Genomic DNA, 12661 nt, shown 5'->3' with positions numbered 1-12661 from the left:
CATTGTGTTACACAACGATAAGATTATTGAGGTGAGAATAGGGGAAAACAAACCTGAAAGTATTATGTTTCTTCATTTTTCACATGAATTAGTACTTTTTTTTTTATAAGTAGAGATGAACCTTCTATTAATCAGAATAAATTACATAATCTACATAGATCCCCAGACAGTAGGGGCGACACAGCCAATAAACACGGCTAACAGCTGCCTAACAATTCAAGACCATAAACTGACCCTCCTGCAACAACAGTAGAACCTAAACAAAACAAGGACGAAGCCCTTAGATAACCAGCAAGAACCACATAGTGTCGATTAGTACAAGCCTCGAACTATTCGCCAATAAGCAATAAGATCGATCAATCCGAGCCGTTGAAATCAGAGTCCCGATCTGATGACCATCCTGGATATCATGCGGCCAAGAAGCAAGGGGGTTAACCGCGCGATGAGAGCGGTTTTCCACCACCTCTCCTTGCCACATGTTGCCTTCTGTATGGAATCGCGTACAACTGCTCCAAAACTTGATACGTCCCGTGTCCTGCGTGATAAACCACTTGTGGCTTTTGGGTTTTGTGGAACCCACTTTGGTGCCGCTCAAAAACCCATTAGGCTTAACGATCTTTGAACCTGGTCTTGTGGGGTGCCGGGCCCCTAGATGGTCCCATCAAGGGCCATGTGGCTCTTGGTGGACCTACCCATAATCTTATCAAGATGGGGTCCACCTGAATAAGTCGGGTCCTGAACCTTTAAGTGAATAGCATGATTGATCTCAACCGTTGAAAGAAATGCCCCAATCCAATGCCCCACAGAGATATCGCACGGTCGAGATGCACGAAGGTTAACCGCGTGATGAGAGCGGTTTTCTCTCTCATCTCTACGCCACGCATCATCTCTTGAATGGAATCGCACGGTTCTTCCATTAAGCCGGAAACTAGCCGAAGCCTGCGCGATATACCACTTGTGGTTTTGCATCCGTGGTATCGTTGGGTGGAGATCGTCCATCCGAGCCTACCAATCTGTCCGCCTCCTTCCTTTCCAAGCTAGCCCTCGGGAGTTGCTAACAAAAACCCGCTGAGCCAAGAGAGTCTCAACCATCCAATCTATGTTATCGCTCACCTTGAAACCTTCCTCTGTCATTCTAATGCCCAGGGAAAAGAGACGAGAGTTTACGAACAGAGACCGACGACAAATTGGGCACTGTCCTGCCCATCTCTGTTTCTAGTATCAGCACTGTTCAACCATGAATCCTAGTCTACCTTTGCTAGAGTGGAACGATCCTCCCATAGTTGCCCGGCAGGAAGAATCTCCCATGGTTGCTGAGAATCCTTGTCCTTGTTGACCACCCCTTCATTGGCCAACCTGTCTGCAAGCATGTTTGCCTTTCTTCTAACGTGCACAAATATTATTGTTTTAAGGATTTGTAAGTGTAATTGGACACGGTGAAACACCTGCAGCAGCCTCCAGTGCTTTGACACTTTGTCTGGTGAGGTTCCATTTTGAATTTTCTTGGCAGCTTTGACGACCAATTCTGAGTCAGCTTCGATTATGACATTTTGTGAGTTTGCCTCCACTAGGATCTCCATACATTGATATAATGCTAGAAGTTCTGCCATGTTGTTGGTGCCATTTTCTAGGTGTCCATGGAAGATGTATTTTATATGTCCCTCAGGATCCGTGATGGCTCCACCAAAGCCAGCTTCCCCGGGGTTACCCTTGGAGGCTCCATCAATATTGACTTTGAAAAATCCCTTGCCAACCCCTCTCCCCTGTGTTTAAGGTTCTCAGATCCTTCTTCACACCCTGAGGGTTGATGGCTTGAAGATCCAGATTAATAAGAATTTGTATCTCTTGAGGTAGAGGAGGATTCGTCGGTTTCGTTCTCAGAATGCTTCTGACTGTTTCCTTGAGCTGTTTCAAAATATGATTGATGATAAGCTGGGGTTCTTTGGCTTTGTTTTTGAAGATTCTTCTGTTTCTTTCTTTCCAAATATTCCAGATGACAAAGCCTGGAGTTAGCATCCAGGCTTTGTTGATGATTTCATTTTCTGAGAAGTTTTTCCTCCATTTTGATAATGTATTGGATATGCTGAGCCTGTCCCTATCGGTCTGTCTGAAGCTTGAGGCCACCCAATCCCAAATTTTGGCAGAAAAGGAACACAGATTAAGCAAGTGTTCAATCGTTTCCTCCTGCAAGCCGCAAAGCTGACATTTAGAGGGGCCAATGAAACGTTTCTTCATAAGGTTTTCCCAAGTTAGGATTTTCCTTTGATGAACAAGCCAGATAAATAATTTTATTTTCATCCATTGAGAAGTCTGCCATAGCTCCTGCCATACTTTCTCAGCTTTTACCAAGTTAAATCCAGTGATTGCCTGTTTAGCCTCTTTGAGATTGTAGTTACCTTCATTGTTCTTGCCCCATCTTAGTTGGTCAGGAGAAGAGGAGACCAGAATCCTTCTTTGCTCTATGTCCTTAGCAAGAGCCTCTACCATGCCCTTCAAAGGGCTTTCTTCGTTGTAGCTTAGATTCTTCCATTTCCTCCATTTATCCTTGTTCCTCCCTTGATCCCAAAAGTCTTTTACTAATAAGAGACCTTTGCTGTCTGTGTCCCTTTTGAGGTCTGCCATTTCATTCTTGTTCAGGGTGGGTTCCTATTGCCAGTTGTCCTCCCAGAAGCGAGCCTGGTCCCCAGCTCTAATTTCCCAAAAACAATGCTTCTGGACAATGCTTTTGTTCTCCCATGAAAGGTTCTAGATGTGTGAGCCCCTGATTTGTCCTGTAATTCTAATGTGATCCTGTTCCTACCAGTGCTTGGCATACTTTTGAGTCCAAAGCTTGGCCCATGGTTCTCTCGACTCCTTGATCCATCGCCACCATAGCTTGGCTCCTGAAACCTGACTCAGAGTCTCCGGATATTCCAGACCCAGACCACCATGGATTTTGGATTTGCAGAACTTGTCCCAAGCAACTAGAGCCCACTTATTTTTCTTCTCCCCTATACCCCACAAAAAATTCCTTTGAATGTTTCTTATTTGCTGCTTTATGCCCTGAGGAGATGGGATAGCTGCAAACATAAAAATGGGAATGGCCTGCAATACCGCCTTGGTGAGCACCAGATGCCCTGCAAAGTTTAAAGTTCTCTATGTCCAATTTCTGATTTTGTCTTGAAGCTTGTTTAAAATTGGTTCCCAAATATGCTTACACAGGGGTTTTTCAGTAAGAGGAATGCCTAGATATTTGGAAGGTAACTGTTCCCTTTGAAAACCCATAATTCTGGTGATATTTTTTTGTATTGCAATATTAGTGTTAAAGAAAAAAACCTTCGAACTTGCTTTGGCTTACCTCTGTGCCTGCTACCATAGTGAAGTCATTTAAGATATTTTTGATTGCTTTTGCCTCCCTAACTGTGGGTACACCCTGCAACATCGTGTCATCCACAAATTGTTGATGAGTGTTGGCCTCTCCATCCGGGGTGAGCTTGATTCCCTGAATTCTACCTTCAGCATTTGCCATTTTGAGTGCTCTACCAAGCCCTTCCATCATGAGTACAAAGAGGAAGGGAGAGAGCGGATCACCTTGTCTGAGACCCCTGGAAGGTGTAAAAGTATTGGAGGGAGCTCCATTAAGCAGAATGGAGAAACTGGTTGAGGTGACTAAAGCCATAACCCATCTTATCCAGTCTTGGTTAAAGCCACAGGATTTAAAAATGGCTTTGATGTAAGACCAGTTGAGTTTGTCATAGGCCTTTGCAAGGTATAATTGGATGATCATACCTGCTTGCTTGTTGTGTTTGAGAGAGTGTACCACCTCATGGGCTTGGATAATGTTGTTAAGAATCTGCCTTCGCTCCACATAGCCAGTTTGCTCCTCAGATATGAGCAAAGGTAGCAGTGGCTTGAGTCTGTTGGCTATCACTTTGGAGATGATTTTGTAAACCACATTACATAAGCCTATGGGTCTGAACCGATCTGAGGTGACAACATTTTCCTTTTTGGGGATTAAAGCTATAAAGGTTGCATTTAGTGCTTTTAGAACCTTTTTGTGTTGCCTTGAGTCTTCAACTACCTCGAGTATGTCCTGTTTGACTGTATCCCAGCAGGCTTTGAAGAAATCGACATTGAAGCCATCTGGTCCTGGTGCTTTTCCATTTTGCATTTCCTTGATCACCTCACTAACCTCTTCTTCTGAGACTGGCCTGTTGAGATTGTGGTTGTCCTCATGGGTGATCAACCTGGGAATGTACTGAGTGATCTTTGCAATGAACCTGGATCTATCTTCCATTGGCTCCTTTGCAATGTCCGAGAAGTGTTGTACTAGAGTCGACTCCATGTCCTTGTGAGTGACAAGTTCAGAACCTTGAGAGTCCTTTAGCTTGTTGATTCTGTTATGTGCTTTGTGAGCCATAGTATATTTGTGAAAGAACTTAGTGTTCCTTTCTCCCTCTTTGATCCACTAGATCTGTGATTTCTGTCTCCAAAAATTTTCTTCTTGTAGACAGCGTTTCTCCCATTCTTCCTGTAGAGAATTAGTCATTTTCTGTCTTTCCTCATTGAAGCCCTCTGTGATATTGATCATATTGACCTCCTGGAGCTTCTATTTCGTACTCATTTTGGTCTTGATGATGTCACCAAATTCTTTTTTGTTCCAATCCTTGAGTTTGGATTTAATGTATTTTAATCTCTGCTGGAGCATGTACATCTTAGTACCTTGGATGTTCAAATCCTCCTTCCACCAATTGGAAATGTTTTTGGTGAAGTTTGGGTTAGAGAGCCAAGCATTTTCAAATCTAAAAGGCCTATTCCTCTATGTGCCCATAAAGGAAGCTTCTAGCTGTACAGGCCAATGATCTGAGCCACCAAAGGGAAGAATGGACACTGATATGGTTGCTCCTGTGAGGATGATATCCTCAGAGGCAATAAACTTATCCAGTTTTGATGCCACTTGGGAAGCTCCACCTCTTTTGTTATTCCAAGTGAAAGTCCCATTTGTAGTTTCGGTGTCCACTAGTCCCATGTTCATGAGGAAATATTGGAAGGCTTCAGAGTCTCTACCCAGCTATCTGGTGCCTCCTTTTTTCTCTGAGAGAGATCTTATCATGTTGAAATCACCTGCTAGAATCCAGGGTATGTTGAGATAACGTGCTCTGAGACCTTCCAAGGAGTTAAGAAGTTTAAGTTTCTCTGCATGTTGTTGAGGGCCATACACATTAGTTATCATGTAGGTTTCCTTGTCCCCTATAGGCTGGCAAACCAGAGAAAGATAGTTCCTGGACGCTTCAGCATCCAAAATTCCTAGCTTCCCTGGATCCCATAGCATGAGAATCCCTCCTGCAGAGTTAATGGCTTTCACCTCTAAATAATCATACTTAATTAACCATTTATTATGGATTTCTCTTATTTTTTCCATTGAGCATTTTGTTTCTTGAATAAATACCATGTCTGGTTTTTCCTCTTTTAATTTATTGCTGAGATTTCTCTATTTTCTTCTACTCCCTAACCCTCTAATATTCCAGGTTGTGAGCTTCATTAAGAAAGGTTAGTAAAAGAGTAGCTGGTAAGATCTTTCATCTTACCTGAGTTAATCATCAGTTTCCCACACTCCGTTAGCAGCTCATTCTGTCTTTTCCTTCCTTTTTTCCTTCCTGAGATTTTTGGAGATGATGTCTGCAGGTTCTCCATCACTTTGACCCCACTCTGTTCTTGGCTTTCATGGTTTCTTTTGACTCCAGTTCCCTTTGATTGTGCCCTCCATAGATAGAGTTGTTGGACTCAATCATAATCTTCTTTAGGTAGTGAGTCCACCCCTTTGTTCTTTCCCTGTTCCAAAAATTGCTCTAGATCTAGATTTTCTCTGTCTAGTATCTCCTGCAGTTCATGATCCTCCGTGCCTACCTCACTTGGGGTCATTTCCTGGTCCTTGCTGATCTCCATGCAGCTTTGTAGTCCCTCTATTTGCCGATCATTTACTGGGATATCCTCCATTTCAGCTTCCATATCTTGCTCCTTAGGGATGTTATCCTTGACTGGGTCTATTTCCACGTTCTTCTCCACTTCCTCGAGGATTTTGAAGCTATTGTGTCTTGTCTATTTGTCTTCACTTGTCTTCTTATTTGATCTTTTTCCCCCTTTCCCTTTGCCTCCAACCTTGGTAAAACCCTCATGATCTTTGTCCATAGGGGTCTTTCCACTATTTTCCATATAGTTTGTGGGGCAATCTCTGAATAGATGGCCATGTTCATGACATTTCCGGCATTTGAAAGGTATGTGCTCATAGTCTACCATTTGCATCCATTCCTCATCATATACCTCTAAGATTATTGCATCTGGGAGGGCTCCAGATAGATCCATTTCCACACATATTCTAGTGAAGGAGGTATATTTACCTTTGAGAGTTGCTTTTGATATTTTCACAAAATGCCCCAGCTTGTTGCCTATGATTTTCAGTGACTCTGGTTTCCAGTAGTCTAGAGGTAGTGAGTACAGTCTGATCCAAACTGGTACAGATGTGAATGTTTCCTGTTTTAGGACAAAGTTCATTGTCCATGGCCGCATGTAAAGTCCTGCTGTAGCATAGAAGTACGGTCCCCCTTCAAACACTCTATCCTTGTCCTCTAGGCTCGCAAACACAACCGTGAAGAAGCCCTTTGAACCCAGATGCAAATGTATCTCTCCTTTGGGCTTCCAGTGGCTCCTGATCCAGATGTGTAAAGCTCTCTCAGTTGGCCATATTCCCATAAACTTGCAGATGATCGCATGTTCTCTCATATGGTCCCTATGTGCTTGAATCGCTGGATCACTTAATATGACCTTGGGGATGACGCTCGATTTGGGCTTGCATGCTCCCGTAGTTTTCATTTAAGGCCTTTTCTTGCTACTGCCTCCCTTCTCCCTTTCTAGACCAGAGTATTGTTGTTCTTCTTATTGAATTGGAATCTCATTGCATCCCATTATTTCCTTTCCTCTTGTTTCTATAGTCTTTTCCATCAGTATTTTGAATTGTTTCCCTTCTGCCTCCCTGCCTCCCTCCGTGACAGCTTGACTGTAGGAGGGAGCAGCGCTCCCTCTTGCGTGACCCACCATGAAACCCTAAAACCAAAACTGGCGCCAACTTCAAGTTTTTCTCAAGTTGCAGAGCATTTCCGGTCATATTGGGAGTCGTCAGAACCTTTCTCCTATCATCTATCTTAATGATCTCAGAATTAGTACTTTCAATTGTTCAAGATTTTTCAAATAGATTCGGCCAATATTCAATAGCATGCCCTATTTTTACAGAGATAACAATGAGAATTTCATGCTTGTTGCTAATGGTATTAAAGACTATTTAATAAAGAATTCGACTAAACCTGCAATAAAATGCAGTTTTGTGTCAATTTCTCGAATTGGAGCAACAATTTTTGAAATGAGACAGATGTAGATAGGTTCTATAACTAACATTTTGTAAAATGCATATAAAATTTTTAACATTTGTCATGATTTCTAGACCTATTACATTGGGAATCTTGCTAAAAAGATTTTTACTACGCATTTAGGGTAAGGGAATCACATTTTCAAATCTCATATAGTTGGACATGCACCCGCTTGTGTACGCAGGAAGCATTCCTGACAAGTCCAGTGACCCAATAGTTGCAAGGTAAATTACATTGATTTTCCAACACAGATTTGTCTTGGGGACATTAAACCATACAATGTAGGAAATTTTATAATCATATTTTTCATGAGGGGAAATTCTAAGGAAGGTATTCTGCCATAATTGTCTTCTAGAATCCTTAGACGCAAGAAAAGAGAAAGGAAAGGTTGTACTCTGTATTGAAAATACCACAACTACATCGAAGCAAATAATGAAAATAACATTCCAGGATGTTGGAGGCATAGGTATGATTTTTGTGGATGATTTACATATATTTGAAGCATAGGTCTCTAGTACCTTTGCAACTACTACAGTAAATACATCGTCTGCAACAAAGATATTTTCTTACATAAACTCGACCATGTGCGTGTAATCATATTCTCTGTCACATGTGCATTTAATCCTAGTCTCTGTCACATGTTTATATTGATGAATTATTCATTTGGATAGTCAATTAAAATGTGGCTATATATAATCTTCTAAGCCTTATCATTATATAAATCTCGTTGCAACAATTACTCCAATAGAGGTTGTCACAATTTTACAAGCCCACTCCTGTTATTGCATCTTTTCCATCAAGAGGACTTGGAGGGCTGACCCAATACATTCTCAAGGTAAGTACTCACTGATTCAGAGTCCATTTAGCTTAATTAACGTTCAAAAGCTAATTATGAGAGATGATCACAACATGAACACTTTAATTGATATTTGCAACCAGCTACCCATTCACCGGGTAGCTGGTTCTTGTGTGGCAGCTACGTCATGTGCAGCCAATGCGGTAATATTTATCATCAAGAAGGGTATAAAATAGTCGAAATTCCACTGCCCGAAGCCTCCCCTACATCCACGTCTTCTGCAATCAAGGAGGAACGCCCTAATGTTACACAAGAACCAGTAGGGCCCTCAAAAATTTCTGCATCCATGTCTCCTACAATCAAAGAGGAACACCCTACTGTTACACAAGAACCAGTAGGGCCTTCAAATTTTTTTGAAAAAGAAGCTAAACCACAAATACCATGACCTACTGTGCCTGTTAAAGCTGAAGATCAGGTACTTCGGCCTACAAAAACGGTTTTTACTCAGACTAAACCTTTGCCTACAAAAACTGTTTTTACTCAGACTTGCAGTACTGAAGAACAAATTGATAAATGGAAAAAAGCATATGTTATGTCGCAAGATAAGATCTTGCAGGAGCATAAATCACTCTGGAAAAATCATATATATTCAAATTGGGAAGCCTTAAAGCAAGTACTCCAGCAGTCTCACGCATAGAGGAAAGAGAATAAAGAGCTAAAGAGTAAACTGTTCCTTATGTTTGATCTTGTTCACAAATTATTAGCTGCCAGGAAACCATCTTCCAATTATTCTCTTTTTCTTGCAGAACGCCTAGCGTTCTTTCAGATAAAGGCAATTAAAAATGGGAGACCTCATGAAGTATCTACACCCGAGCAGTTTGTGGAAACTTTCACAGAAGCATCCACCATTGATCAACATTTTCTCTGTGAGTTGTATCTCCACAATGAGGCTATCCCTGAAATAGGAAGATCAATCTTAACCTTTTGGTTGGTGATGTTCAGATCAGGGCATTTGCCTCCTTCCTTACCAATCAGATCACATGGCAGACTGCCTTTCTTGCAGCAAAGCATAATGAAGACAACCGCCTCCTGTGGATTCGACCAGAGCCACAAAATCCTGCCATTTTCATTTGGGAATATTCTCAATTTTTGAAAGAACCAGGGATGGTTGAACACATTAGGCAACTACAAGCAATAGTGCTATAGGACTGCCAACATTTTGTTAAGACTAAGGAAGTTGCTGCCTTAAAAGCAAACAACTTATTCTGGCAACAGTCCTCTAAGGAAAGGCAGGAGTATAACCCCTTTAGTCCCCCTAATCTTGAAGCAGCAATCTCAAGGGTACCTGACTATATTAGATGTGTTCGGCAATGTGTTAAAAAATGGATAGGATATCATTTTCGTTTTCCTCTTCTATGGATGCCAGCACAAGAATATAAGGCTCATTACAGGTTGACTAAAAAGGAAGAAGCAACAGCATGGCAGAGGCTACAAAATGTGCACGGTTTCAGAGATCTAGCTAAGAATACCTTCTATAGTTAATGCCTAAGTAATTTGCACTCCAAGGCCCAGTACCCCAACTCGGATTCAGAGTGAAGTTGCATGAGGACATGCAACCTTTTCAGTTGGGGGGATGTTAGGACCCTACATTGTCCCTTTTTGCTCATATATTTTTCTATCATCCCAACCTTTTTCAATCCATAATTAAAGCCCATGTTATTACTTTAATCCCTTTTCCAAAGGTATATAACATCTCTTCTCATTACTATATGTTTTATTTGTTTTACATATTATTTTACATTACCTTCATAATTAATCATTGATTGGATAGTTGCTGAAACAGTTTAAAGACTGCAGATTTATCATTGTGGTCTACGTTGCAGAAACAGTTAAGAACAGTGCACAAATCCCGTTGCTGAAACATCCTGTGATTTGCATTTTAGATTCGGCAACAACAAGAGGAGATCATCGAAGGAGATGTTACAATGTCCGTAACAATATATTCCAAAGTCGGCATTGTCACAACCATTGTAATAGCATTTTGTTAACGGAAGAATCGATTATCTTATTTTAGCATATCAGGTCAAAGATAGGATTTATAATGTAATCAATTGTAATAGATGTCTCCTCTTTAAAAAGATGAGACATCAACATTAGAGGGGATAGACAGAATACAGGAAGGTCTAGCTGGGAGTAAAGGAACTCAAATCTTTTTGTAATATGATACTTTGACAGATGAATAAAATATTGTTTTGAGCATTCCTTCTTAGTTCCATTTTTTGGGGAATCTTGTGAGAAGGAAAGGGCCCACCTTCATCACAAGATTCACCCATTACTTCCTGTAGTGTGTTAAGTATTATTTTGCATTCATACCTTATTAAACTCTATTTGCTGAATTTACTTATGCGTTATTGGAACTTTGTATTTATTGCTGAAACTCTATTTCTATTTGATTATTGCATTGTTTCCATAAATTCATTCATAGGTGATCAGTGATTATTTTAATTGGTTTTCTAGAGTGAGTTTGTGAAGCATGGTAATTAGAAACAGGTGCTGAAGATTCCTGCTTGAGGAATAGGGTTCTATTCTCTGTTAGAGCGCAACTAGTCTTTTCCTTTGCAGATTGATTTCCTTTCCTAGATTGTTCTTTTTAATGTAATCCAGGATTCTTTTGATTATTGTCTGCAATAGAGAGATTGTTCCTGCTGTAACTCAAAGTAGAAATTCAATTTGTTTAAAGCAAGGTGTGATTAGAGTAATTGTTACTACAACTTTTCGTTGCTTTTGGGATTGAGCATATATAGTGTGTGATTGCCTTTGGAATAAACAGATTTCCCTAGGTTGACAATTCATGTAGCACTTGGTTGTTTAAATTAATAAGCAATTAAAGTGACCAAAAATCGGGTGTGAATATCATTGTTGCATGGGATCCGCCAAATATGTTTATAGACACTGATCTTTCAAAAATTTCTTTCAGGGACGATGTCTACCACATTATACATGATGTCTGGAACATCCGTAGTAGTTCCTCATGTTAGCGGAACTGTTGCATTTGTAAAATCTATGAATCCTACTTGGAGCTCCTTTGCTATCAAATCAACCTTGATGACAACAGGTACTTTTCAAGTTTTATTCTTGAAATGCATCGTGTAATAATGCAAATATCACATTGACCAAATCTTGGAGAATTTTTTCCCCTTATTCTAAAAGACTCTATATTTATGATTTCAATAATGCCTAAATTGAATTTAGTACTTTGAAATGCATAATCCCTTAAAGAAAGTTTTTTCCAAGGGTTAGTTTAGGACAATCTTTGAAGTCAAGTGTTGATTCACAATCATTTACATGGGGAATTAGTTCAACTAGTGATTGTAGTCAATGGGTAATGGGTACTTGGCTGATTCAATGTCAGCATAATGTCCTCTTTAAAAAAAATCCTTTTACAATACCACAGTTGCCACTTTTTCTAACATCTGCACTCTAATGTATATGTCAGCTATTATAAGGAACAATAAGGGGGAACTATTGACTATTGAATTAGATATATCTAGGATGACATTTGATTTTGGATCCAGAGTAGCAAATCCAATAGGAGCTCTGCAACTAGGACTTGTATATGAAACATCAATGGATGATTACTTCTACTTTCTATGCAATTATGGTATGGACTCCAAGAATACCAAGCTCATTGCAGCGATTGAAAGCTATACGTGTCCATCTAGTGCAAAGCTGGATTTTATCAGTAACATGAACTATCCAAGAATAACTATTTCCAATTTAAAAGTTGTGAATGGGAGGAAAATGTAAGGAAAAGTGTCACAAACACCAATCCTGATCTCACACCCACTTACAAGGTTACCATCAGTGCACCTCCCAATTTGAATGTGAATGTCCCTCCATAAATTCTTCAATTCTCTGAAACTGCCAAGAAGCTATCTTTCGATGTAGCTTTTACACCAACCAAGGTTGCCACCAAAGGATATGTTTTCAGTACACTCGTGTGGAAGCATAATGTTTGTAGTCCTTTTGCAGTGAACATAGTGTGACGAAAGTATAACAGGCAACCTTAGAGATGGTAAAATAATAAAACAAATGAAACAAAGAGAAAGGCTGCTTATTCCTTGCATAGACTATAAAGTAATAAAACAAGTGAAACTTGTTTCACTGAGATATAATTGTTTATGGTTAGATATAATAATTTATGGTAGTTTCTAGCATTCATCTACATTAATGTAGTATTCATTATCTACATTATTATCAAGGGAAAATAATTGAGTTCCTAAGAAAACATAAACAGTTAACGATAAATTGACTTTATGACTTTAACTTAATTACCCTAACACAACAAAATATACATCCATAAACAAGGAATATAATAGAACTTAAAGCCTATTGATTTGTACTAAATTTGGGTGAGGCGGGATTTTGAAATTCTATGAGTGAACCATTCAATGAAACCGATCCG

The sequence above is a fragment of the Pinus tabuliformis genome, chromosome Q (genome assembly GCF_031772625.1).
Source record: "Pinus tabuliformis cultivar Carrire ecotype Pingquan chromosome Q, CPIR1, whole genome shotgun sequence".
NCBI classification, from domain to species: domain Eukaryota; kingdom Viridiplantae; phylum Streptophyta; class Pinopsida; order Pinales; family Pinaceae; genus Pinus; species Pinus tabuliformis.
The sequence above is the reverse complement of the archived record's forward strand: the minus strand, read 5'-3'. Positions refer to the sequence as shown.